The sequence below is a fragment of the Myxine glutinosa genome, chromosome 13 (assembly GCF_964187855.1).
Source record: "Myxine glutinosa chromosome 13, kmMyxGlut1.1, whole genome shotgun sequence".
In the NCBI taxonomy this organism is placed as follows: domain Eukaryota; kingdom Metazoa; phylum Chordata; class Myxini; order Myxiniformes; family Myxinidae; genus Myxine; species Myxine glutinosa.
Window position 1 is genome coordinate 83,529,613 of NC_136273.1, and position 25,746 is coordinate 83,555,358.

Consider the following 25,746-nt stretch of genomic DNA (forward strand, 5'->3'; position numbering starts at 1 on the left):
GAGAGGAGTTACCTGGGCGGTAAATACCTTTTGACACGTCCAGTCACCGTGAGTTCGTGCACGAAACCAAGCGTCCGGGACAGTTGCCCCGTCTACAAAGACGCGTACGGGTCCGCACGTTGGGCCTCGCTCGCGTCGGAAGCCGCGCTGGGTTTTGCCCCGTCTACAAAGACGCGTACGGGTCCGCACGTTGGGCCTCGCTCGCGTCGGAAGCCGCGCTGGGTTTTTGCCCATCTACAAGGACGCGTAAGGGTCGCACTTGGGGCCTCGCGCAAGTTGGACGCCGCGCTGGGTTTGCCCCGTGGCTTGGCAAGGAGGTGCGCTGCAGCCGCGGCCCCAGTCCGAGACGGCACGTTTAGAGCACGTCCGCCCGGGGCTCGTTCAACCGCCCGTGTGCGGAGAGGAGAGACATTGACCACGGAGGGAGTCAGGAGTGGGGCTCACGTGAGGAATGTATAAGATTAAGATGGCCATCTTAGAGTTTGTGTAGATGAGTTCACATGGTTGTAATATTGATTGTGCATTGTTGATGGTTGTTGATTGCTCAGTGAATATATTATTGATTATTCCGGATCCTTGGTGTGGGGTTTCTTCTTGACCGGAATTCATATTGATTGCGTTACGAAAGCGTATAAACCATATATCTTTCTGGCGGGGTCCCTCCCACGGTCCGGGGGTCACCAAGACCAGGTAGTTACCGGGAGGACCACGTAACAGAATTGGGGGCTCGTCCAAATTACGATTTGCGGTTTCGCAATTGGGTCTACGTCCGGGATCTAAAAGTGTATAAAATAATAAAATAATAATATTTTTGGTAATTAAAATTTATTAATTAATTATTAATTGGTAATATTTTTTTTTTGAGAAATTGGGGAAAGTCTTGGGGTGAAGGTTAACAGGTGTTAACGATAGGCACCATGGCGTTTGTGGCACAGAACTTTGGGGTAACCCCGAGTGAGGCACAGTTCCGAGCATTGCTAAAGTCGGATCTCTTGAAATTGGCCAAACATTTTAACTTGGAGGTCCGAACTAATTTGAGGAAGGCAGAGTTGCAGGCCACGGTGATACAATCTATGGTGGGATTAGGAACATGGGACGAGTTAGCCTGGGAGTGGCTACCCGAAGAACCAGAAGACGTGGAGCTCCGGAAACTGGAGTTGCAATTACGGAGCCAGGAACGGATCAAAGAAGAAGAAAGGAAAGCAGAAAAGGAAAGAGCAGAAGAAGAAAGGAAAGCAGAAAAGGAAAGAGCAGAAGAAGAAAGGAAAGCAGAAAAGGAAAGAGCAGAAGAAGAAAGGAAAGCAGAAAAGGAAAGAGCAGAAGAAGAAAGGAAAGCAGAGGAGAGGAGAGAAGAGAAACAAGCAGAGGAAAGGAGAGTGGAAAGAGAACTCCAGGAAAGAAGAGAAAAGGAACAAGCAGAGGAAAGGAGAGCTGCAAGGGACCTCGAAGCAGAGGAGAGAAAAGCGGAAAGGGAATTAAAGGAACGTGACATGCAGCTTCAGCAAGAAATCAAATTCAAGGAGCTGGAGTTAATGAGAGAACGGGGAGAGGCACCACCCTTGCTGACGGGGTCGACACCTAACCAGAAAACCTGGGATGTGGGCAGACATGTGAGGCTGGTTCCACCGTTCAGTGAAAAAGAAGTCGCGAAATTTTTTCCACACTTTGAGAAAGTGGCTCGACAATTAAACTGGCCGGAGGAGGCATGGACCATACTCGTGCAAAGTGTGCTGGTGGGGAAAGCTCAGGAAATTTATTCGGCGCTACCAATGGACCAATGTGCAGATTATGAGGTACTGAAGAAGCACATCCTCAAAGCCTATGAGTTGGTTCCGGAAGCTTACAGGCAAAAATTCAGGAATGCCAGGAAGAGGGAGAGTGAGACCCATGTGGAGTTTGCCAGAGTGAAAGAAAACATGTTTGATCGGTGGTGTGAGTCAAAAGGAGTCGGGAAAGACTTCGAGACATTGCGGGACTTGATCCTGGTGGAGGAATTCCAGCAGTGTGTCCACGAGGACATCAAAGTGTACCTGCAGGAAAAGAAGGTACCAAAGTTGTGGGACGCAGCCACCATGGCAGATGATTATGCCTTAACCCACCGAATAGGGGTCCACGAACCTAACTCCTCGCCTAGATCTCCGCAGGGGAGGTGGGGAACAGCAGGTGCGGAGAACGACCATACATGGCGGCGGCCTCGAGATGATTATGGGGACAACTATGATACCCCACCGGTTCGAAATCAGAGGGATGCGGGCCCAAGACAAACTTATAGTTCGGGGGGCCCGAGGCAGACCCCGAGTTTTTCCTCCGGGCCTACTTGCGCGTTTTGCAAAAAACCTGGACACTTGATGTCCAGTTGTTACCTCATGAAAAGGGACAACCCAGAGCGGAGTCCGACTATTACAACTCCGAATGCGATGGCTAGCGTAAGAAATCGCCATCAAGAGGGTTACCAACCATTTATTTCCGAGGGGTTTGTGTCACTGGATGGAGCCTCGACTAACCGGAGACCGGTTAGGATATTGAGAGACACAGGGGCCCATCAATCTTTAATGCTTGAAGGCATTTTGCCATGGTCCGAGGAGACGGCAACGGGGGATAGTGTTCGTTTACAGGGGATCGGGGGCGGTGTTAGTGCTCCCCTTCAGGTCATCCAGTTGGAGTCCGATTTGGTGTCAGGACCGGTCACCGTCGGTTTACAAGCCACGTTTCCTGTAGAGGGGGTATCTGTGGTTCTCGGGAATGATTTGGCCGGGGGTCAAATTTATGGTAACCGGAGGGTTGATAAAGAGCCCAGCAGGGAAAATAACACCACACCAGCTCGGGATGGTGACAAAAGTGCCAAGTTATTTGTAGGGGGACTGAACTTCAAAACAGAGGAAGAAGTTCTGACCTCTGTCTTCAACAGATATGGGCCGCTGGTGGAAGTGCGGTTGGTAAGAGACTGGGAAACGCAACAGTCAAGAGGGTTCGGCTTTGTCACGTTTGCCAGCACAAAAGACGCCAGAGAGGCAGAGAGAAATTGGAATGGCAAGGATTTGGAGGGTCGGACCATAACAGTAGGGAAGGCATTTCGTAGGCGTCGAGAGGTCTACAGGAGAGGACAACTGGGCGGTAGTTTTGGTGGTGGCCGCAGTCAATATTATTATGGAGGCTCCCTGAGTTACGGCCGCTCCCGAAGGAAGAATTGGCAAAGTAGTGGCCGAGAAGAAGACCGGTATTCAGGGGACTACAGGGACCAGTGGTCCCACCCTAATTATTAGGTACGTTCTGAGAAGTTGAAGCACTGAAGGCGGCGGAGCCGCCGAGCCAAGATTCCTACACGAATTAACCGTGAACGCCGTTCCTAAAGGCGTCCATGTAGTGAACTTTCCTGCACGGACTAACCGTGAACTCCACGTTCCTCAAGGCGCCCATGTAGAGAACTTTCCTGCACGGACTAACCGTGAACTCCACGTTCCTCAAGGCGCCCATGTAGAGAACTTTCCTGCACGGACTAACCGTGAACTCCGCGTTCCTAAAGGCATCCATGTAGTGAATACTCGGCTTGGCCTCCCGGAAAAGTGCTATCGAGTGGCTTAACTGGCTTTATTTTTAAGTGATAACTGTGCCCGGGGGGAACTGATAATGTGGGGGGGGTTGAGTTATCTGGTTTGTTTCTCCAAATTGGCCGGCAAAGAAAGTTTTCGCTGGGTTCAAACTTTCTTTCTTGAAGGGGGGGAGTGTTACATATTTATGTGAATGTATGTGAATTACCATGCAGGTCTTTGCTTCCGGGTGTAGTATATTAAGTTGTTGTGTAGTTGTTGTGGTTGGAGGGTCAGGAGCCCTTCTGAAAGAGTGGCAGGAAACGGAAGTGGCCGGAAGCGGAAGTGACGGGAAACGGAGGAGAAAGACACGAGGGAAAGGAAGGTTTCTTCCTCCTCGCCCCGCGACGACGAGAAGGTGGAATCGACCTTACGCTGCGCGGAAAACGCGCCGTTGCGAAACGTCTGGCGAGAGGAGTTACCTGGGCGGTAAATACCTTTTGACACGTCCAGTCACCGTGAGTTCGTGCACGAAACCAAGCGTCCGGGACAGTTGCCCCGTCTACAAAGACGCGTACGGGTCCGCACGTTGGGCCTCGCTCGCGTCGGAAGCCGCGCTGGGTTTTGCCCCGTCTACAAAGACGCGTACGGGTCCGCACGTTGGGCCTCGCTCGCGTCGGAAGCCGCGCTGGGTTTTTGCCCATCTACAAGGACGCGTAAGGGTCGCACTTGGGGCCTCGCGCAAGTTGGACGCCGCGCTGGGTTTGCCCCGTGGCTTGGCAAGGAGGTGCGCTGCAGCCGCGGCCCCAGTCCGAGACGGCACGTTTAGAGCACGTCCGCCCGGGGCTCGTTCAACCGCCCGTGTGCGGAGAGGAGAGACATTGACCACGGAGGGAGTCAGGAGTGGGGCTCACGTGAGGAATGTATAAGATTAAGATGGCCATCTTAGAGTTTGTGTAGATGAGTTCACATGGTTGTAATATTGATTGTGCATTGTTGATGGTTGTTGATTGCTCAGTGAATATATTATTGATTATTCCGGATCCTTGGTGTGGGGTTTCTTCTTGACCGGAATTCATATTGATTGCGTTACGAAAGCGTATAAACCATATATCTTTCTGGCGGGGTCCCTCCCACGGTCCGGGGGTCACCAAGACCAGGTAGTTACCGGGAGGACCACGTAACAATATTGATGTAATTTCAGCTAAAACTGCATGGGTTTTAGAGGAGAGCTGTTTAACCAAACTTGCTCATACATTTCTGTCCGGCCGCAGAGTCCAGCTTATGGCTCATGTGTCATTGGGTGAAAATGAAATGAATGATCGTTTTAAGGCCATTTTCCCCGCTCGAGTGCCTTGCTGGCCCCATGACAATCATGGTTCCCTGTTTGAGGCAATGTTTTTATGGCCGGATGCCCTTCCTGACGCCAACCCTTGGTCGCCTCTTACGATGCGCAGGGATACGGTGTACCTATTCTAAACCAGGGTACACACCGGGATCATTCATCCCAGCAAGCTGGTACTCAATTTGCCGACCTCGGAAGGATGACAGGCTGAGTCAACCCCACTGGTGTTAATTCAGCGATCGACCGGGATTCGAACCCAGGATCCTAGGATCCCAAGCCGGCACCCTAACCGCTAAGCCAACACCAGGCTTTGGGTATCATTCATTCATATCATATGTCATTGGGTATCTGCCGTTAAATTGAGGAGAAATTTGGTGAACTTCATGTCTGTTACTGAGTGTAATTTGGAAAGATTTGCCCATTATAGATCACCTTGAGGCAACAGCTATTTCAGGTGCACGAGATTATAAATCTAGGTGTTAATTAGATACTTGTGGTTTTCTTTTAAAAAATCTTAAGAAACAGCCGTTGGCATGTTCATCTTAGAGAGGAGGAGGAAGTTTTTCAATATCTGGATGTTGCTTTTTAAAAATAATTTTATTAATAAATAAATGTTTGGCTTCTTTACTGAATATTTCTTTGAAGTTTAATGTTAGAGACAACCTACTTATTATATACACACATTTGGTGAAATGTCTGACACGAGTAGAGGGAATGAGCAGGTTCTGGCTCACTTCAAATTTAACATTGAAGTCGATGGGGAAAAAAGGAAAAACTTTTTGACAACCCCAAATCCTTAAAAAATTCCCCCTATTTCTCCCTTCCCCATCTTTGCATTAACAAAGGTTAAATCCTTAATTCTAAAATATCCATATTTTCATTATACTCATATAGAGAACCAACGAATATTTCCTCCTGTTTTAATTTAGGAAATAACTTAATTTTCTTAAAACAGAATTGCCATCTAGAATATTGGCAAACAATATGTTGGAACTTGGTTCTTGGTACAAGTATCTTTGTTGAGCAGAGGTGAAATGATAGACTCCTCTTAATGATCTTCTCTGAACTTCTCCTGAACCACATAACATTTTGAGATTGTAGTAAATTATTTTTTCATTGATTTCTTGGCAACCATCAAAGTTTTCGTCCATTCAAGGATATTGTCTCCTCTGAAAGAAGCCTCCAACTTACTCGTATTTAAATTTATCCGCTTACTTGTTTTATATACTTTTACCCCTGTTATTCCTTCAATAAAACTTATTTGATATTTCTCACATTCGTTATGTTTTCCATTTATATACCAAGCCTGATTACGTCTTCATTCATTAGTTTGATTATAGCTTGCTTCAGTCATTGATACATTTGTAAAAAAGGCGGCGGTAGCCCGTTAAAATACCCCCCCCCCCCCCCCCCATTTTATTAAGCATCTTAACACTTATATATTTATCTTATCACTTTTATTTGTCTTATCACTTATACTTATCTTCACACTTATATTTATCTTATCACTTATACTTATCTGAACACTTTTATATCTTAACACTTATAACCATAAGGGAGACTATCAATTCCATTTTCTTAAATAAACCTCATCATCAAAAGCCCCGAATGCCTTCTTATTTACCTCCTCTGTATTTAATTGATGTTTATAATTTCTTATTGTATTCATTTTTCTGGACTTTTCTTTCTTATAGATCAAACAGTTAAAATGATTTTCAAAGTTTATTATTTCTTTCATAACATTTTCTTTATTCCTTTTAACTTTTTGTCACACTTTTCAATATTATTGTCCCCCATCGCACAGCGTAGCGAAAGGGGGACTATGGCTTTCCCCTCCGTCCGTGTGTCCGTGTGTCCGTGCGTGTGTGCGTGTGGGCGTGCGTGTTTGCGTGCGGGCGTGCATGCGTGCGGGCGTAAGCGAAGGACCGCATTCGAATTTGGTGTGTGGGTGCAACCCACGTCAAAATCCAAGATGGCCGCCGCCATGTATGTCTGATGCCATGTATGTCTTAACCTTGTGAGATGAATATCTTGAAAAATAAGCGAAGTACCAACTTCTAATCTGGTGTGTGGGTGTATCTAGGCATAAGGAAGAACGCTATTGAAAATTGGGTCGCCACGTCAAAATCCAAGATGGCCACCGTCATGTATGTCTGAACCTTGTGAGCGGAATATCTTGAAAAATAAGCGAGGTACCAACTTCTAATCTGGTGTGTGGGTGTATCTAGGCATAAGGAAGAACGCTATTGAAAATTGGGTGGCCACGTCAAAATCCAAGATGGCCGCCTCCATGTATGTCTGAACCTTGTGAGCGAAATATCATATCATAGCATGTTTTCTGCGTCTTCCACTTTGTCAACTCACATCACTTCACCGACGGGGGACCTAGGCGTAACGCTTGTTATCAATATATTTATAAGCATAAGCCTTAGATCTCAAACCTATGAATTCACTCATTACCTTACCCCCCAATTCATCCTTAAACTTTCCAATAACCTTTTTAATCTTTGAAGAAAACAACTTATCACCTGACTTATAATTACTTGTATCATATATATATCAATATCATCAATCATATCTGAATAAACATCTTCTGTCTTAATTTTCAAAATCAAACTATCTGTATCCATTTAAAGTAGATGAACAACATTTTGATATTTCTTCCTTGAGTTATTGTAAAACTAATCATACATTAATGACTTTGATAAATCAAGAATTGATGTTCCTATATAAATAAGTTTATCCATTTCAATACACTTTTTTCATATGCATAGCAAAAAAGTTCTCCGAAAACACCTCCGCTCGCTGAAAACTTCGTTTATTAATTAGCTTTGAAGCTTGTTTCCAAGATGTAGCAAGTCTTACGTTTTGTCCATTCCTAACATTTTCCATTGTCTTTCCAAATACAGCATTATTCATTCATTTATAAAAGTCTTTCTCAAAATCTGTTTTTGTTTCTGTTCTCCTTTATGTATTAAGATCAATATAGGTCTTTAACCAATGACTTTGTCTAAACTTCAAAATTCTGTGAATCTTCACTCTTAACCCTGCTGATAAACATTGTCTCAAGTTCCTTTGATGTAAAACATAATTTCCTTTATTATATAATGTAGTAAGTAATTTATCTGTTGATTTACCTATAGTATTAAATGATTGTTGATAATCACTTAACCATTCTTTTCTTGGACTTTCTGTAACAGGAGCATAGGGTAAATCTTTATGTTTATTATGAAATTCTTTAGGATATTTCAAATCAACCTCAAAATAATATCCAATTTCAGCTTTATCCAATTCTTCTTGTGTAGAGATAACGATATCCTGTAAAACCTTTTCATAATATTTCTCTTTAACCCATTCAAGTTTCCCATAAGGTATGGATTGAGACATTTCCCATCCATACAAATTATTTGCATCATAATACATCAAGTAAGAACTATCTTTTGTGGTATCATTCTTGGGAAGATATTTGTTGTTGGCTTTAGCATATCTCTTCGAACATACTTGAGATATTCCACCTATTTTAGCCTTCTCTATCATCAAAGCATATCGACATCACTGATTAATTCCAATTCCTGTTTTGACATTTTTAACATGGCACCCCAAGCTAAACCAGAAGCAGTGTAATAGTGGGCAGGGTCTAATGCATAGGAATTTTTATTATGGCAGACGGTTCTAAAAGTCTCAAATACATCAGCCAATAGTAGGACATCAGTTTTAAGATGTAAATTATGCTACCCTCCAAGGTTCTTTATATTTAACTTTTTCCAAACAATTTGTGCTTGTGTATAATCTTTATCAGTTATACGACTTTTATTTAGCTCATTATAAAAACCTTCTTTTGATGGAAGTTGTTTTTCTTTAAACCTCTCAAATGAATCCATATAATCGTACGGGTATATTTCCTTTTGTGATAAGAGTTCAAGCTCTTCTTGATTTGTGAAATGTGATTTAAGACTCGGAAAGTTTTTAATATTTGATACCAAGTTAGATAATGCACTTAACATAAATTTAAATGTATCAAGAAACCTAATATGAGTTATAGGAGATGTATGAATTGTTTTTGTGAATGAAATGTATTTCTGATCTGTTTGGAATTGCTGAAATGTCCCCAGATGTCTTTGAAAGTTTATTTATAAATAGGTGTGTATCATAATGAGCGTTGTTGTGAAGAAAGACGGGAATAAAATTGAGAAGTTTCAAATTGAGATTACAACTTTGATGAACGGGACATCTATATTTACCTGCAAGATGGCAATGATCTCTTACCTTTAACCCTTTACCAATTTCCTCATCACAAATATGACCGATATTATCCTGCCTAAATGTAATTTTCTCTTCTTTCATGAAGGACATTGGTTTATTGTTTTTTCTCATTATCGCAGATAATTTTATACAATCCTTTTCCAATCGCTTTACAAACTCCTCTGAAGCATCTTCTCCTCTTAAAGCTCTAACTTATTGTATTTATCACCTACAGATGATTTGATATAATAACAGAAACCACAAAGAGAATGTTTTTGATATTTATTTGTGGATGACTCAATTGGATTTGGAGAAGTAGTATTTATCTTTTCAAGGATACCTTCAAAATCAGCGTAATATCACAAATGGATGTTTTATAGATTTGTTAAAATCTTTGAATGAAACGTTTCAACCTACTTTTGGCATATTAATTACGGTTGATTTATGATTGCTACAATATTTTGAACGCTGATCTAACCGTTCTGATGTATAAAATATATTGAGGCATCGCTTACATAGAAATCTTTAGTTTTCTTTTAACTATTTGTGAAGTGGTTAATCTCGATAAATTTTTGATGTAAGCATAATGTGAATTTTCTCCCGAACTATAACATAGAAGGTCAATGTGTGTTTCATCATTTTTATAGTTATTTGAAATTTTTAATATCTGAACTTTGTTTGTATCCATTAATCCATATACATTAACAGATAGATTATTATTTTTCTCAAATTTTGGAATATCTGTCAATGACATTGGAAAGTTCAAATCTTTAATATTTAACGTACTCACATACCTTACCTTATCTTATCTTATCTTCTTATCTATATATTATAAAAAAGAACGTTTTTGTTACTTGCCGGGAAAGATTCCGACAAGTATGTTGATCGGTTGGTTTGTCTGTCTGTCTGTCTGTCTGTTTGTCTGTCTGTTTGTTCGCAGTACTACGTCTACAACGTTGCACGTAGATTCACCAAACTTTACACACATATTTGTCTTTCCCTGGAATAGACTGTGCCCAATTGATGACGTCATCGGTCACGTGGTTTGGCCGCCATCTTGGAAAAACTGAAAAAATTTGCACCTCTATATCTCCGAAAGTGCTGAATAGAAAAAATTGAGACATGGCTCATTGTAAAGAACTCTCCATGGGGAATAAAATGTGTTAATGATGACGCCATAGGTGCCTCCATTATGACGTCATAATTCGACAAGTACAAAACTTCATCCAATCAAGATGAAATTTCTTGTGCATAATCTAGGAATAAATTAGTTTAGATAATGATGACAAAATAGATGATAGTAAACAAATAATGATGACGTCAACGGTCACGTGGTTCGGCCGCCATATTTGTCCAAAATGGCTGATAAAAAAGTATATTCCGGCAAGTCCTGACCGATTCTGACCGATTTTTCATTTGTTTGTTTGTTTGTTTGTTTGTCTGCACGCGCTAATCTCCTGAACAGTGAAAGATAGGAGGGAACCTCTGAAACAAAAAATGTCGGGACGGGCCCCGGGAAGGTTATAGGCTAGGTGGCGAGGCCGGTCGAGGCTGCCTCGGCCGGACTGGCCCCCATTTCGCAATAAATCTTCTTCTTCTTTCAAAATCATCTTGAAGTACAACTTATGCACTTAATAGGAATATCTGACTGATTGCAACACATGCTTTCAAAATTCTGTCTCGCGGGGCCCGACAGAAGAAAGAACAAGGAATCGTTGAGCACTAACTGATACTGGGCTCGCGTCACACCCATGTACAGAAGATTAAATTCATTCAAAAAGAACCTGGGCAACGCCGGGTGCATTCAGCTCGTTTCTTATAATGAGATACTCTTTCTTGATTCTTATTTTGAGGATGTAGGTGAGTGAGAATAGACCACAGGAAACATTTATTATCTTTGTTTTTAATACTAACAACTGCTTTTTAAAGCTTTATCTCTCTTTTGAAATCAATATAAGAGGAAGCTGTAAGAGGGTCTGATTTAAGAATGCATATATCTAGGAAAATGATTTTACTAATACAATATCCGCGACCTACAACTGTATTATCGAGATCCTGCTCCTGTTTTTTAAGTTTATCATAAGCACCTGATGATGAGAAATCTTGGAATGACATGATAAAGTGAGGGTCTGTTCTCATATAGGGAGTTTCTTCAATACCATCTTTTACCATACCCATTTTTACTCCCATATAAAACTTTAAAGTATTCATCTCAGTCAGTGTATCTTTTACAATTGTTTCAATAGTAGGTTTAACCATCTCAATTGCCTCAACTGTTGATTTTTGTCCAGGACTTTCAAATTGAAAAATCCTTATCTTTATATGATCTTTAAATGCTCCATCGCTTTTTTAAATCGAGTATTTAAGTGTTCCTTCTTCCTCTTCATTCTTCTTATGTTTGCGTGATTGAAGATGTTTTTTATAACTCTCTTTGAAACATATTTAGAGCAGACATCACAATGTTTTGTTTCTCTCTCAAGATGAGATAGTAGATGAAGTAGATTAAATGTGTTTGTTGGTTTGAAGGTGTTTGGTGTAATATTTGTACTCACGATTACAAACATCGCAATACGTTGTATTAATCTCTATTTATATAGCAAAACTATGCTTAAACTAAAAATAAATTATTGGCACAGATCCAAATTAGTATGGATCCTTGGAGGATATTGTTTAAGTATTAGAACCTTATTTTTCAATTTTTTTTTTTTCGTTAGTCTCTTTGAAGGAGACTGTTTGGTTATTAGAACCTTATTTTTCAATTTTAAAATTTTTTATCATCTTTATCTTTTGTAATTCCTGTAAATAAAATGAACCTAAAATCTCTTCTCCTTTTAAATCATATAATTTATAAGTCCAAGGAATTGTATTCATTATCAACAATTATAAAAAGTTCATTAGTCCATCTCTTTGAATAACCTTTCTCAAAATGACTTTTTCGTCTGTATATTCTTATAATATCACCCACTTTGAACTTGGGTTTTCTCAAATTAATCTCCTTTTCTTATTCTAATTTGGTAAATGTTTCCGATGGTTTTGATTTTATTGATGAATGAACTGTATTATTGTAATTATCTACAATGTCCTGAATTAAAGATATTGTTATGTCTGGGGGGTAAAGGAATATCTAGAGCCAGGTAGATCTGTATAGGTAGGTATTCGACTGTCGCGATAGGGATTATACCCTGTAATAAGTTGCATGTGTAGTCCGGTTTGTGAGGATAAGCTGTATTGATGTCCCCGCTACGAGGGAGCAGGGCGTGCTAAATAGTCCAGGGATTACGGATAAGATTCCTTTGTTCGTCGTCCCCCGTGTCGCCAAACCTTTGTCCCTTATGGCAATGCATACCCATATAAACACTTAGATAGGACCTTCGTGCACACATTAATTAATTCCCCTCCCTTACCACAACGACTTTGGAAAACGGGCAGGAAGCCAGATCGGGGCACTGCCGGATGGCCGCCGCCGGCCACACTTCCGGCTGGCCTAGCAACATCGTGTGACACGAGCTACAACCATGCCACAGGGAATGGGTGATTGGTTAGCAAGAAAGGCGCGAACCTCCAGCCAATCAGGGCGGGAGGCGCGAAGATGCAACTGAGGAGGAGGTGGTTCATTGGAGGGAAGGCCGTTCTCAAGACCAAACTCTCTTATCTGTCTCCCTCTTCCAAATCCTGGTGGCGTCTGGTCAAATCTGTTTCTGGTGTTTGTTCCCCCTCCATCCCCTCCCTCACCTCAAACGGCTTAATGGCTGACTCCGCACGTGAAAAAGCTGAATGCCTCAACTCTGTGTTTGCCTCTAAATCTAGTGTCCCAAACCCATCCCTCTCTGTACCCAGTCGTACCCAGCTGCTCCTGGACTCTGTGTCCTTTCCTCCTGACAAGGTGGAAAAGTTTCTGTCAACCCTCGACTCTGATTCTGCAACTGGTCCTGACGGCATCAGCCCACGGGTCCTAAAATCATGTTCTTCCGCTCTTTCACTCCCTCGTTCTGTTCTCTTCACCCTCTCTTTTGCTCAAGGTCATCTGCCATCTGCTTGGAAATCAGCCAACATCACCGCTTTGCACAAAAAAGGTGCAAAAACAGATCCTAGCAACTACAGACCAATCAGCCTTCTCCCAATTATCAGCAAAGTCATGGAATCCATCATTGCTTCAGATATCAAATCTTTCCTCTTCTCAAATGGCTTGATCTCTGATCATCAATTTGGTTTCAGACCTGGTCACTCTACTCTGGACATGCTGCTTCTGCTTTCTCAACAATGGATGGAGGTCCTCAACGCCAAACAGGAAATTAGAGCTGTCTCCCTTGACATTTCACATGCCTTCGATACGGTCTGGCACCCTGCTCTCCTCACCAAACTCTCCTCCTTTGGTATCCATGGAAATCTCCACGCATGGCTGGCAGACTTCCTCTCTGGTCGTAGTCAACGTGTGGCCCTGAATGGGTTTCTCTCATCTCCTCTTCCTGTTCAGGCTGGAGTTCCCCAAGGTAGTGTTCTGGTCCCTGTGCTTTTTCTGGTCTTCATCAATGATCTCTCTGACTCTCTTGAAAATCCTCTCTATCTCTTTGCTGACGACTCTACTCTCTGTCGCTCCATTCCTCATCCCTCAGATCGGCAGTCTGCAGCCTCCTCACTCTCTGCAGACCTGGACAAAATCACAGACTGGGCAAACAAATGGAACATGTCTTTCAATCCTGATAAATCTCACACTCTTACGATGTCTCTCCGAAAAGACCGACTGGACAACCCTCCCATCCACTTTCTGAATAATCCTCTCCAAGAAGTTCTGTCACTCAAGCTTTTGGGTCTCACTATTTGCCATGATCTTTCCTGGGAAAACCACATTTCAAATCTGGCCTCCAAAGCCAGTCGCCGTCTGGGCATCCTCCATCGTGCGAAGTCCTTCCTTGGCACACCTGAGCTCCTCACCACATACAAGGCTTTCATCCACAGCTCTATGGAATACTGCTCTCCCCTCTGGTCTGGTGCTCCTGCCTCACACCTAGCTCGTCTTCACGCTGTTGAAACCAAAGCGTTCAGAATCATTGGAATCTCCCGCGATGAAGCTAACTCCAAAGGCCTTTCACTCACTCACCGCAGGCAGGTTGGTGGTCTTTCCGTCTTCTACCGACTCCTCTCTGGCCTTGCCCCCCCAGCTCTCTCTGGGCTCTGTCCCCCAAATATTCCTACAGGTCGCACAAGATCTGCCTGCAACCCTCTTATGGTTAAACTGCCAAAATCAAGACTTTCTGCTCACCTTCACTCCTTCATTCCTCTTTTCTCCCGCCTCTGGAACAAACTCGCTCACTCTCTTCAATCCCACTCCACCCTCCAGGTCTTTAAAACAGCTGTTCACCACCATCTCTTATCCTCCCCCATCCAAAACCTTGATCTTTTCTACCCCTGCTAATTTCGGTCCCCTTTTGTTTTATACCTCCCCCCCCCCCCTTCCCACGCCTCCTCCCCCCAAGCCCTCTCCCTCCCACACTTCTCCCTGCTCTCAAATGTTGTGGTTGTGTGCTTCCCCTCTCTCCCCATCTTGTCTTCCGCTCCCTCTTTTTGTATATTTTGTTTGTCTGGTTGATTTGTTTGTGAAATAAATGTTAGCTCTTTCACGAGCCTCGATTCAGTATACAAAAAAAAAAAAAAAAAAAAAGGGCGGGAGAAGGTTCGGTGGATGGCGGGAAGCTGGAAGGGCCTGGTTGGTGGCGCGCCAAGGCTGACGTCACTGCCGAAGGTTATAAAAGAACGCGCAGCATGACATTTTCTCTCTTCGCTCTGGGCTTCCTCACTGGTCTCTTGTCTCTGCGCTTGCCTTCTTGGTCTTGAGAGGTCCTGGTGGTCGTTGGTTCGCCATCTTCGTGGTGCTTGGAGCGGTGCTTGATGCTTGGAGTGGTGCTCGGTGCATCTGGAGCTTGGAGTGGTGCTGGGGCCTTGTGTGCGATCGACTCAGAGCTTGGAGCCAGACGGGGCCGCATGGAACGACAGACAGATAAGGCCGCACCCCCAGAACATTTCACAAGTACACGACGAGACATTTCTTTTCGTAATTCATTCGCCCCTGTCTCGTTTCTGAAGTGAGGTGCGTGGGATCCCAATTTATGCTCTTTATTTATTCATCGTCCCGTTTCATTGTTTCGGGTCATTATTTTTATTCAAATAAATCATTATTTTTGTACATTATATCTTGTGTTTGTTCGAGCTCATTAATTCCCTGCAGGATCGGAGCTGCCGTCGGTTCGCTCTAGGTAAGCGCTGCCGCCTCTTCCTCTTCGCTTCTTCTTCCCGCGGTTGATAGCAAAATCCGTGTTTGGTCGTCGCCTCCGTTAAATCGGTTTGGTCTTCCGCGGTCCCTGGTGTTAATCTTGAGGGATTCGCACGACAATATCCATTGTTGAGAACCGAGTTGAGTGATTTTTTTAATGTCGTCTCTCTTTCAACGTGCGATTAAAATGCTCAATAACAACTGCCTTTCCTTCATTAAAGGTGCTGTATAATGTAATACCATTATCTGTAAGAAATTTTATAAATGTTTTGTTATGGAACTCTGTTCCCTCATCAGTCCATAACATCTTTGGTTTCCTTTTGCTTTTACTAAATATTCCACTGAAACTAACATAAGAATTTTACCCCTTTTGTTTTTGCAGACCAGATGTAATCAACACCTTTGGAATAAACCTTCCTTCTTTTAAACTTTGTGATTATAGGTTTATGTAATTCATCAGCTGAAACTATTTGCTCCTCAGTCTTGATGACATCATTAGAGCTTAATAGTTTTTTTGATAACCAAACCCAAGTCTGAATTTAGCACTTGTCAATTTTTTCACGAAAAACCTATCAACTTTCTCTCTCAACGTTGGATTTCGTATCAAAGACAAATTATACAACATTTCTCTGTCAGATTCATGTTTTTCATCCAACATAGTGCTATTCCCATAATCAATATCGTGTTTCAAACACACTTCATCAACCCTATTTCGAGGTTTCGACCAAGGTTTAGGATTGTCAGCCTCATCTAATCTTTTATCCAAGTTTGTTCCTGGACCACAGAAAGAATATCCTGTAAGGTTTAATTCCCCTGGAATTCCATTTGTAAATTTACTACCTGACAAAAACTTTTGGGAATCTCCCCCACTTTTATGCTTAGAAATGAATTGACGCTCTCTAGAGCCACACACAAAACATATTGTTATGAATTTGGTAATGCAACATCTAGAGCTAGGTAGATCTGAATAGGTAGGTATTCGGCTGTCGTGACAGGGACTCTACATGTAATAAGTTCTTGATGTTTAGGCGTTTGTCGGGGTAAGATGTATGATTGTGGATCTACCTGGAGGTCCGAGTGTTAAATAGTGAGGGATTAAAGGTAACGCCCCTGTGAGTATCACCTAGTAATCAAACCTTTGTCCTTTATGGCACTGCAAACCACATAAACATTAGTTAGGTCCTTAGCGCAACATTAAATAATCCCCTTTCCCTGACAAGGACTTCGTATTAAATTGACAGGAAACCAGGTCAAAAACACCACCACAATTGGCCGCCACCGTGTACACCTCCAAAGGCCTAAAAACCTGGCCGGCACGTGTTATGCCAGGACCGCAGGGTCGCGTAACGGGGGAGATGTCAGGAGTCGCGGGAGGCTTTGATTGGCTGAGGAGTGCGCAATGTGACGTCATCGGCCACCAATATAGGCGACGGTCGGACGCCATTTCAGGAGTTGAGTCGCAAGTCACACGGAGTGAGTTCGCCAGTACAAGTTGAGTTGAGTTCGTGGCAGGCACTGGCAGACGCAGGCAGGCACCAGAGAGTTGAGCGGTGGTGGAGAGTTGGAGAGGACACGCCATTCCAGTCGCAGTTCGAGTGCAGTTCGGGTTGTAGGGAGTCGCAGGAGACACACGAGAGCACACCCAGTTGGCACTGAGCAGTTCGTTGGCACTTGGCTGCCAGCACTCCCGCGTCGTCGAGTCGAGTGGAGTTGAAAGGAGTCCTTCCTGTCCCTGGTCAAGTGGAGCCGCTGGCCTGCGTCGGACGCGTGGTGCTTGGAGCGAGGGGCCTCGTGGTGTGCGATCGGGCCGGAAGGAGCGGTGCTGGACACCAACAATACAAGACGACAAAGACAGATAAGCCCGATCTCCGCGTATATTTTGAACGACGGGACGTGTTATTTTCGTGATTAATCTCCCTCGTTTGTGTTTGCTGTCAGTCGTGTGGGGACGTCCCGATTTAGGTTTATTAGAATTATTAGATTTACCGGCGGGCTTTTTCACTGGCTTTACTTTTCCTAATAAACCCTTATATTACTTTTTGTACATAATATCTGAACGCAGTTTTCCTGGGTGTTTGATTTTAATAGATAAGGTTGCGGAGCCTTCGCTGCGCCCCGCCATTCCGCGCGTTGGTGTTGAACTTGAGTCCGCCATTGAGTGTTCGCCTCGGGAGTTAAAGTCTCGCAAATCGGTCATCCGTAACTGTGGTGTTAACCACGGTTACGCGACAAGTGGTGTCAGGAGTGTAGGATTTGAACCCGTCGGACAAATTTTTTTTTGTCCGCGGCGACATCGACACGGTCGGGCGTACATTGCGCCCGACGTTCGAACGCAAAATTTTTATAGTCGAGGCGGAGAAATTTAATAATCAATCGGGCAAACGGAGCGCGATATCGCGTCTTCGTCAAATTTAAATTGTGTTTCAGGAATTATTAAAATAAATACGCGCGCGGGAAACAATCTTCCGGAAAGCGGATGTCGGAAATTGATGAGATGGAAGTACGCAGCGAGGCCTCCGTCAGCGTCGGGAGTGAGCCGGAAATAGGGGAATTAGATGCAGAGGTGAGCCTTGGAACCTCCCTCGTCCCGAGCACCAACTTATCCCCCTCCCCCACCGGGGAGTCGGGAGTAGTAGGAACGGCCCCGACAACCGACCAGATGTTGGGTCAATTGCTTCGAAAAATGGAAGAAACGAAAAGTGGATTGGAGGATAAACTTGATGGGCTGGCAAACAAAATGAAGGAAATGAGTGATCGATGGAGTATTACAATTGATGGGCTGGCAAACAAAAGGGGGGCACAGGAGAAGCCAAAGGTGGCAAAAATTGAATCGGAACGGGGGGAAGCTAGATTGGGAACAGGAGAGAGTACGGCCCATGCAGATGTGCACGGGGCTCAGGAGCCGGGAATGGCAAAATTGGGAATTGCACAGGGAATGGCAATTGAAGTAAATGGGGAGACTGCAGGTGCAGAGGTGGACGGGGAATGTCCACAGGTGGATGGGGAATGTGTACAGGTAGATGGGGAAGGCCTGCAGGTAAACGTGGAGTGTCCACAGGTGAGCGGGGAAGGAAATTTGGAATGTGAGAGTTGTAATGGGGAATGTTTCCCACATTCTGGCCTGGTTGTTTATCGGGACCGTGTGGATGTCACAACACCCCAACCGGGGGATGAATTTGGAATTGTGCAGCACCAGGGCGGTGGTGCGGAGCAAGAGGGGGTAGAGTTTTTGGGGGTCCGTGCAATGGAGCCGGACCAGGTATTTATTGGGGATATTGATCAAAGCCTGGCGGGGCCAGGAATGATTTGTAATGATGAGGATGATTTGATCCAGCGGCTGGAGACCTGTGACAGTCCCATGGAGGTAGAGCTTGTTCAGGCCCAAAGGAGTCTGGGGGAAGAGGTGAGTTGGTCCAAGGAGGTGGTTGGAATGACCGAGGGGACGCTCACTGTACACTGCTATTTGGAAACAGAGGCTCCAAAATTGGACAACCAGTTGGGGGAGTGTGTTGGCTCCGGGCTGGATTTGGATCTTGGAGGATCGGGAGATAGAGCTTCTGGAGATTTGGTCCCTGTAGGGAATTTGGATCAACTGCAGGGAGGGGCAGAACAACCGGTGGTAGAGGTTGTTCCCTGCAGCTGCGGAATGGCAGTGGGAATGAAAATTTGTAAAATAAAATTACAATGGGAAATTGATTTGGAGCAGCCATGGTTTGGATTGGTCCCCAGGCTGCGGGATCTGGATATGGAGAGGTCATGGGTGATGGCCTCGGGCAAAAGTTGCCCCTTTCAAAATTTGGGTATGCCAGCCAGCTGGAGGGCTGTGATGGCGAGATTTGGACGTGGGGTCCAGCCTTGGGTGTCGAGGTACGACCTGGGTCCCACGGGGGGTCTGGTGGAGTGTGGCGTCCCTTGTCCGTCGGGGCGCCGTCCGAGCTGGTGGCTCGGGCCGGCAGGGTCACCGGACCCTGGTGGGGGTTAAGACCTCCAGAGGGGTCCGAGGTGGTTTCTCAAGCCTGGGATGGCAAATATTGAGGACCACTAGGGGGAGGTGTTGTGGGTCGCGCTTTGGTGGTGGCACCGCAGATGGCCAGCTTGGGCCTGATGTAGTGATCACCCGGGCATGCGACCTGACACCCTCTCCCTGAGACTCTGGGACAACCAGCATGTGGTGACCTGGCATGGTGGTTGGTCTATGGACGCGGGTCAAACCGAATGGACAGGGATGGAGATAGCCTGCCGGACAACCATTGGGGCATCTGTGGAACGTGATGGTGTGAGTGACCTTCCACAGATGCTCCGTTATGATTTATGGACTCTCGGGTTGGGAAGAGAGCCATGGGGATGTGAATCGGGAGATGTGTAACGAGCCGAGCATATGGGCCATGCTCGGCTGGCATGTGTATGGCAAAGCATCCTTCTTTGGTGAGGTTAGGGAAATGTGATAAATGTTTAGCATGGGTAATCTGTGGGTTAGATGGAAATTTAAGGGTGGATTTAGAAATGCCATGGTGGACACTGTACAGTGACGCCATTATTGATCCAGGTGTGTAGACCAAAGTGTTGGAGGCTGTGATGAAATTAATAGGGTAGCAAGACACAGCTTTCAACTGGTTGCGGGGGCAACTGTGCTGATATTTGGGACGCGGGATGATGGGGATGTAGTTGTGTAGCCTGAGGGTCAACGTGGTGCTGTGCGTGTCCGAGGTGTGTGGACCATGTCTTCTGGGTGGGTCTCCTGGTGGAGCATGGCTGTTGACTGGACCTTGGTGTGGTCAAGTGTGGGTGAGCACTGGGGGGCTGCAGTTCTGTAGTCGGACTGGGGGATGATGGGGAGGTGCAGGGGACGTGGCTGTAGGGATGCCACGCACTGCGACCGTGCCCCCCAGGGCCGAGGTTGTGTGTGCGGTAGTGTGTGTTGTGGCAGCAAGTGCTCACCACATTGGCCAGCTGGGGCTGCTGCAGCTGTGTTCCTCGCAGGGGGGCCGAAGGATGGATGGTGGGTCGCACCCTTATGGACACCCATGGGCCATGTTGGCGTTTTGACTGCTCACCTTGTCCCGGTGACCCTTGCACGGTAGAGGTGCAGAGCTGTCGTGGCCACAGGTAGTTGTGTAGTGATGATCACCGTTGGATGCGGATCCACATACCTGCCAGTGTAGTGGGGACAAAAGAGAAATTTGGAAGTATTTGGTAGGCCCAATGTGAAATTTTGGGATTGTGAAGGGTGGATGACGCTCTTGGACCTGACCAACCTGCAACTACCTGCACTTGAGGTGAGTGTTTTGAGGAGTACTGTCCCAGGCTTCAGGACTTGCTTTGGAACTTGGGGACATGTAAATTGGAGTTGGGAGGCGGGTGAGAGTGATGACATGGCCGGTGAGGGGATGGAATGGGAGCCACAGTGTCTTGTGGGTGGCGTATGTTTTTGTATTGTGATTACGTGTTTTGATGTGGTCGTGAGAGTGGAACCTGGAGAGTGTGTGATGATTATTGGAGATAATGAGGGGTGATAATTGTGCTTTTGGAAATGTGCTTTTGGGAAGATGTGATGGTTTAAATGTGAACTGGGGGAATTTCACATGTAGCAGGCCATGGCAAGCCTTGTAACACCTTTTACACCATCTATGGAATTGTACTGAATTGTGCTGAGTTGTGTGGAGAATTGAATGACAGCGGGGGAGGAAGTGTGTTTTGGGGTCTTGTGGGTGGGGAAGGTGTGTGTGTCCGCAGGTACAGAGCAAGCTCTGAGGAGCGATGCCTGCGGGCCCCCCTCTGCGGCAATTACCCCTGGCAGCCGGTGGTAACTGGAAATTGGAGCTCGTCGGTGGAGGGTCTGGTTGGGCGCCGCGGGGTGAGGAAGTCCCCCGGTGACCCGTGTTGCTGCGCGAAAGCAGGAGGCAAAGGAGCCTGGTGTGTGTGGAGACCCTCACCGGCGAGGTAACGGCGGAAAGGGGCTGTTGGGCTGTCATGGGGCCAAGAGGTGAAGGGGGGGGGGGGCAATGAACTTGTAAGTCGGTTGACTTGTTTTTGGGACTGCGGGCACCACAGCCTGATGCGCCCCCACCATCTTTTTGTGCGGTACCTCCCCGCTGCCTAGTTGAGGAGTGCACACACACGTGAATGACATCAATGCCATGGTCCTGCAGGGGGTGTATTGGGAATAAGTGCTTTGTTGATTTTTGCAATGCCTTGATGACCTATGGAATGAGAATGAGTGGTTAAGGGGTCTGTGTTGCATGAATGTGGGCGAAATCCACCGAGCCGTGTCACGCACCTGTAACATCTGGACAGGGCCCGTGGAAATTTAGTGGGATGCATTGGGGATGGCCCCGCAGGTAAGGTTGTGTCTTGTGGCATCCACCGGGGGACGCAGTCTGTAGACCGGGGTATGTACAAAGGTTAGAGTTTTGAGTTTTGGAAAGATGGTTAAGTTTTGTGGTTAAGTTAGTGTTGTGTGTTGTTGTTTCCTCCCTCCACAGGAACAACGAAGAAGATGTACATACTTGCATGATGGTTAAGGGGTTCAGCATGTTAAGGAAGTGTAGGTAGGTAGTCCGACTCACTTCCCACAGCCCTTCCTGATTTATTTCATAGGTTAATTAAGTGTGTGACAGTAAGTGTTAAGGCTGGAATGGTAGCCCTGCGGTGAACCTTGCAGGAGCTACGGTTCCAGGGGGGGGGCTGTGTTATGAATTTGGTAATGCAACATCTAGAGCTAGGTAGATCTGAATAGGTAGGTATTCGGCTGTCGTGACAGGGACTCTACATGTAATAAGTTCTTGATGTTTAGGCGTTTGTCGGGGTAAGATGTATGATTGTGGATCTACCTGGAGGTCCGAGTGTTAAATAGTGAGGGATTAAAGGTAACGCCCCTGTGAGTATCACCTAGTAATCAAACCTTTGTCCTTTATGGCACTGCAAACCACATAAACATTAGTTAGGTCCTTAGCGCAACATTAAATAATCCCCTTTCCCTGACAAGGACTTCGTATTAAATTGACAGGAAACCAGGTCAAAAACACCACCACAATTGGCCGCCACCGTGTACACCTCCAAAGGCCTAAAAACCTGGCCGGCACGTGTTATGCCAGGACCGCAGGGTCGCGTAACGGGGGAGATGTCAGGAGTCGCGGGAGGCTTTGATTGGCTGAGGAGTGCGCAATGTGACGTCATCGGCCACCAATATAGGCGACGGTCGGACGCCATTTCAGGAGTTGAGTCGCAAGTCACACGGAGTGAGTTCGCCAGTACAAGTTGAGTTGAGTTCGTGGCAGGCACTGGCAGACGCAGGCAGGCACCAGAGAGTTGAGCGGTGGTGGAGAGTTGGAGAGGACACGCCATTCCAGTCGCAGTTCGAGTGCAGTTCGGGTTGTAGGGAGTCGCAGGAGACACACGAGAGCACACCCAGTTGGCACTGAGCAGTTCGTTGGCACTTGGCTGCCAGCACTCCCGCGTCGTCGAGTCGAGTGGAGTTGAAAGGAGTCCTTCCTGTCCCTGGTCAAGTGGAGCCGCTGGCCTGCGTCGGACGCGTGGTGCTTGGAGCGAGGGGCCTCGTGGTGTGCGATCGGGCCGGAAGGAGCGGTGCTGGACACCAACAATACAAGACGACAAAGACAGATAAGCCCGATCTCCGCGTATATTTTGAACGACGGGACGTGTTATTTTCGTGATTAATCTCCCTCGTTTGTGTTTGCTGTCAGTCGTGTGGGGACGTCCCGATTTAGGTTTATTAGAATTATTAGATTTACCGGCGGGCTTTTTCACTGGCTTTACTTTTCCTAATAAACCCTTATATTACTTTTTGTACATAATATCTGAACGCAGTTTTCCTGGGTGTTTGATTTTAATAGATAAGGTTGCGGAGCCTTCGCTGCGCCCCGCCATTCCGCGCGTTGGTGTTGAACTTGAGTCCGCCATTGAGTGTTCGCCTCGGGAGTTAAAGTCTCGCAAATCGGTCATCCGTAACTGTGGTGTTAACCACGGTTACGCGACAATATTTTACTAAACCTAAACATACTAGACATTTTGATGAACTCTATTATTTTTACTTTTAACATACGAGATATTTTTAGTATTGGTTTTCTTTTTACACTTAACACAATAACTCATTTATTTATGAGAAAAATTCATACAGTGCGAAAACCCTATTTGGTTTCCAAAATATACATTTCTATCCTGATTTTTAAAACATAAAGAATCCTTAGGAATACCTTCACTCTCTCCTCCATTTATTTAGGGAAAAAATATATGTAAAACTTTCACAAAAGTCAATAACACCAACATCATCAACTATGCAATCTTTTCCTTCTTCCTTATCCCCATTTTTGTCCCCCGTCGCTCCGCGGAGCGAAAGGGGGACTATGGTTTTCCCCTCCGTCCGTGTGTCCGTCCGTCCGTCCGTCCGTGCGTGCGTGCGGGCGGGCGTGCATGCGTGCATGCGTAAGCGAAGGACCGCATTCGAATTTGGTGTGTGGGTGCAACCCACGTCAAAATCCAAGATGGCCGCCGCCATGTATGTCTGATGCCATGTATGTCTGAACCTTGTGAGCTGAATATCTTGAAAAATAAGCGAAGTACCAACTTCTAATCTGGCGTGTGGGTGTATCTAGGCACAAGGAAGAACGCTATTGAAAATTGGGTCGCCACATCAAAATCCAAGATGGCCGCTGCCATGTATGTCTGAACCTTGTGAGACGAATATCTTGAAAAATAAGCGAAGTACCAACTTCTAATTTGGTGTGTGGGTGTATTTCGGCATACGGAAGAAGGCGATTGAAAATTGGGTCGCCACGTCAAAATCCAAGATGGCCGCCACCATATATATGTCTGAACCTTGTGAGCGAAATATCTTGAAAAATAAGCGAAGTACCAACTTCTAATCTGGTGTGTGGGTGTATCTAGGTACAAGGAAGAACGCTATTGAAAATTGGGTCGCCACGTCAAAATCCAAGATGGCCGCCGCCATGTATATGTCTGAACCTTGTGAGCGAAATATCTTGAAAAATAAGCGAAGTACCAACTTCTAATCTGGTGTGTGGGTGTATCTAGGCACAAGGAAGCATGCTGTTGAAAATTGGGTCGCCACGTCAAAATCCAAGATGGCTGCCTTGCGTCTTCCACTTTGTCAACTCGCATCACTTCACCGACGGGGAACCTAGGCGTAACGCTTGTCGCCTTTAAATCTGCTCCCTGAAGTTGAAGGTATTCTTGAAGATTATATTTTCAGTAGACTTTGAAATTGTTCATTTTCCTCCTCAGTGCGTTGAGTTTGATTTATTTTCTGTAATACTTCCAATCTTTTATTAATCTCACTGGTTTCCCTATTTTTATATTTTTCCTCCCTCTCTCTTTCCTCCCTCTCCTCCCTCTCTCTTTTCTCCGTTGTTTCCTTCTCTCTTTTCCACCTTTCATCCCTCTCTTTTCTCCCTTTCCTCGCTCTCTTCCTTCGCCCTTGCCTCATTTTCTTCTTCAACTCCTTCCTCATCCCTCACTACCCTTAAACCATCTCCCCATAGAATATCATACATATATTCATCTGGATTTCTTGATATTCCTGTATCCAATTTTAATTTTTTTTACAACAGGAAACCAATAAAATTTCTTCTGATTTTCCAAAAGGGCTTTGTATTTTATAAACTTTAAAACCTTTTCATTATTTAACATTTTTGCGTAATATTATGGGCTGGTCAACGTTTTGGCCAGTCTTTCACATACCAGCTGGCCAGGCCTGAAGGTGAGTGAAATTTGAAATTTGGCCAGGGTGCCGACGATAGCTTGTCCACACGTCAGAAAAGTCACAGAGGGATCTTTAACGTCCATTACAAACCAGTGCTGGCAGACGGATCCTCCGGCTTAACGGCGAACAGACTGATCTGTCGCTTTCCATGCGAAACACCAGGTTGACAGATTATATATGGATCAAGATTCAAATGCAAGCTATCTGCTAACATTATTTAGGCCACAAAAATGGGGAATGTACTTGCAGAAAAATGGGGAATGAAGAGATCTATGTTGCCGCAAAGAGAAAGCAACTGCGTTACAGTGCTCTGTGTGCAGGATGTGGACAGCGAGGATGAGCTAATAGGTTTTGTTGCATGTTTGTATCGAGAAGCAACTGATGATCCGGGCAGAATTTGTGCAAGTGTTTATTTATATTTGATCATTCCTAAAAAACAATTACATTATGTTTATATTCATGATTTGTGTACATATAAGGATATCGACTCCTCTCTGGCCTTGCCCCCCCAGCTCTCTCTGGGCTCTGTCCCCCAAATATTCCTACAGGTCGCACAAGATATGCCTGCAACCCTCTTATGGTTAAACTGCCAAAATCAAGACTCTCTGCTCACCTTCACTCCTTC

At 45.3% G+C, this 25,746-nt stretch overlaps 1 long non-coding RNA gene across 1 annotated transcript in view; it reads left to right on the plus strand.

Annotated features, from left to right (window-relative positions):
* LOC137438480 (uncharacterized) overlaps nt 1-24,490 on the plus strand; it is a 45,718-nt gene extending 21,228 nt beyond the window's left edge. Inside the window, exon 3 of the long non-coding RNA XR_010986723.2 lies at nt 24,434-24,490. This is a non-coding gene — a long non-coding RNA (uncharacterized LOC137438480). The remainder of the gene's footprint in view (nt 1-24,433) is intronic.
* The last annotated feature ends 1,256 nt before the right edge of the window (nt 24,491-25,746 follow it).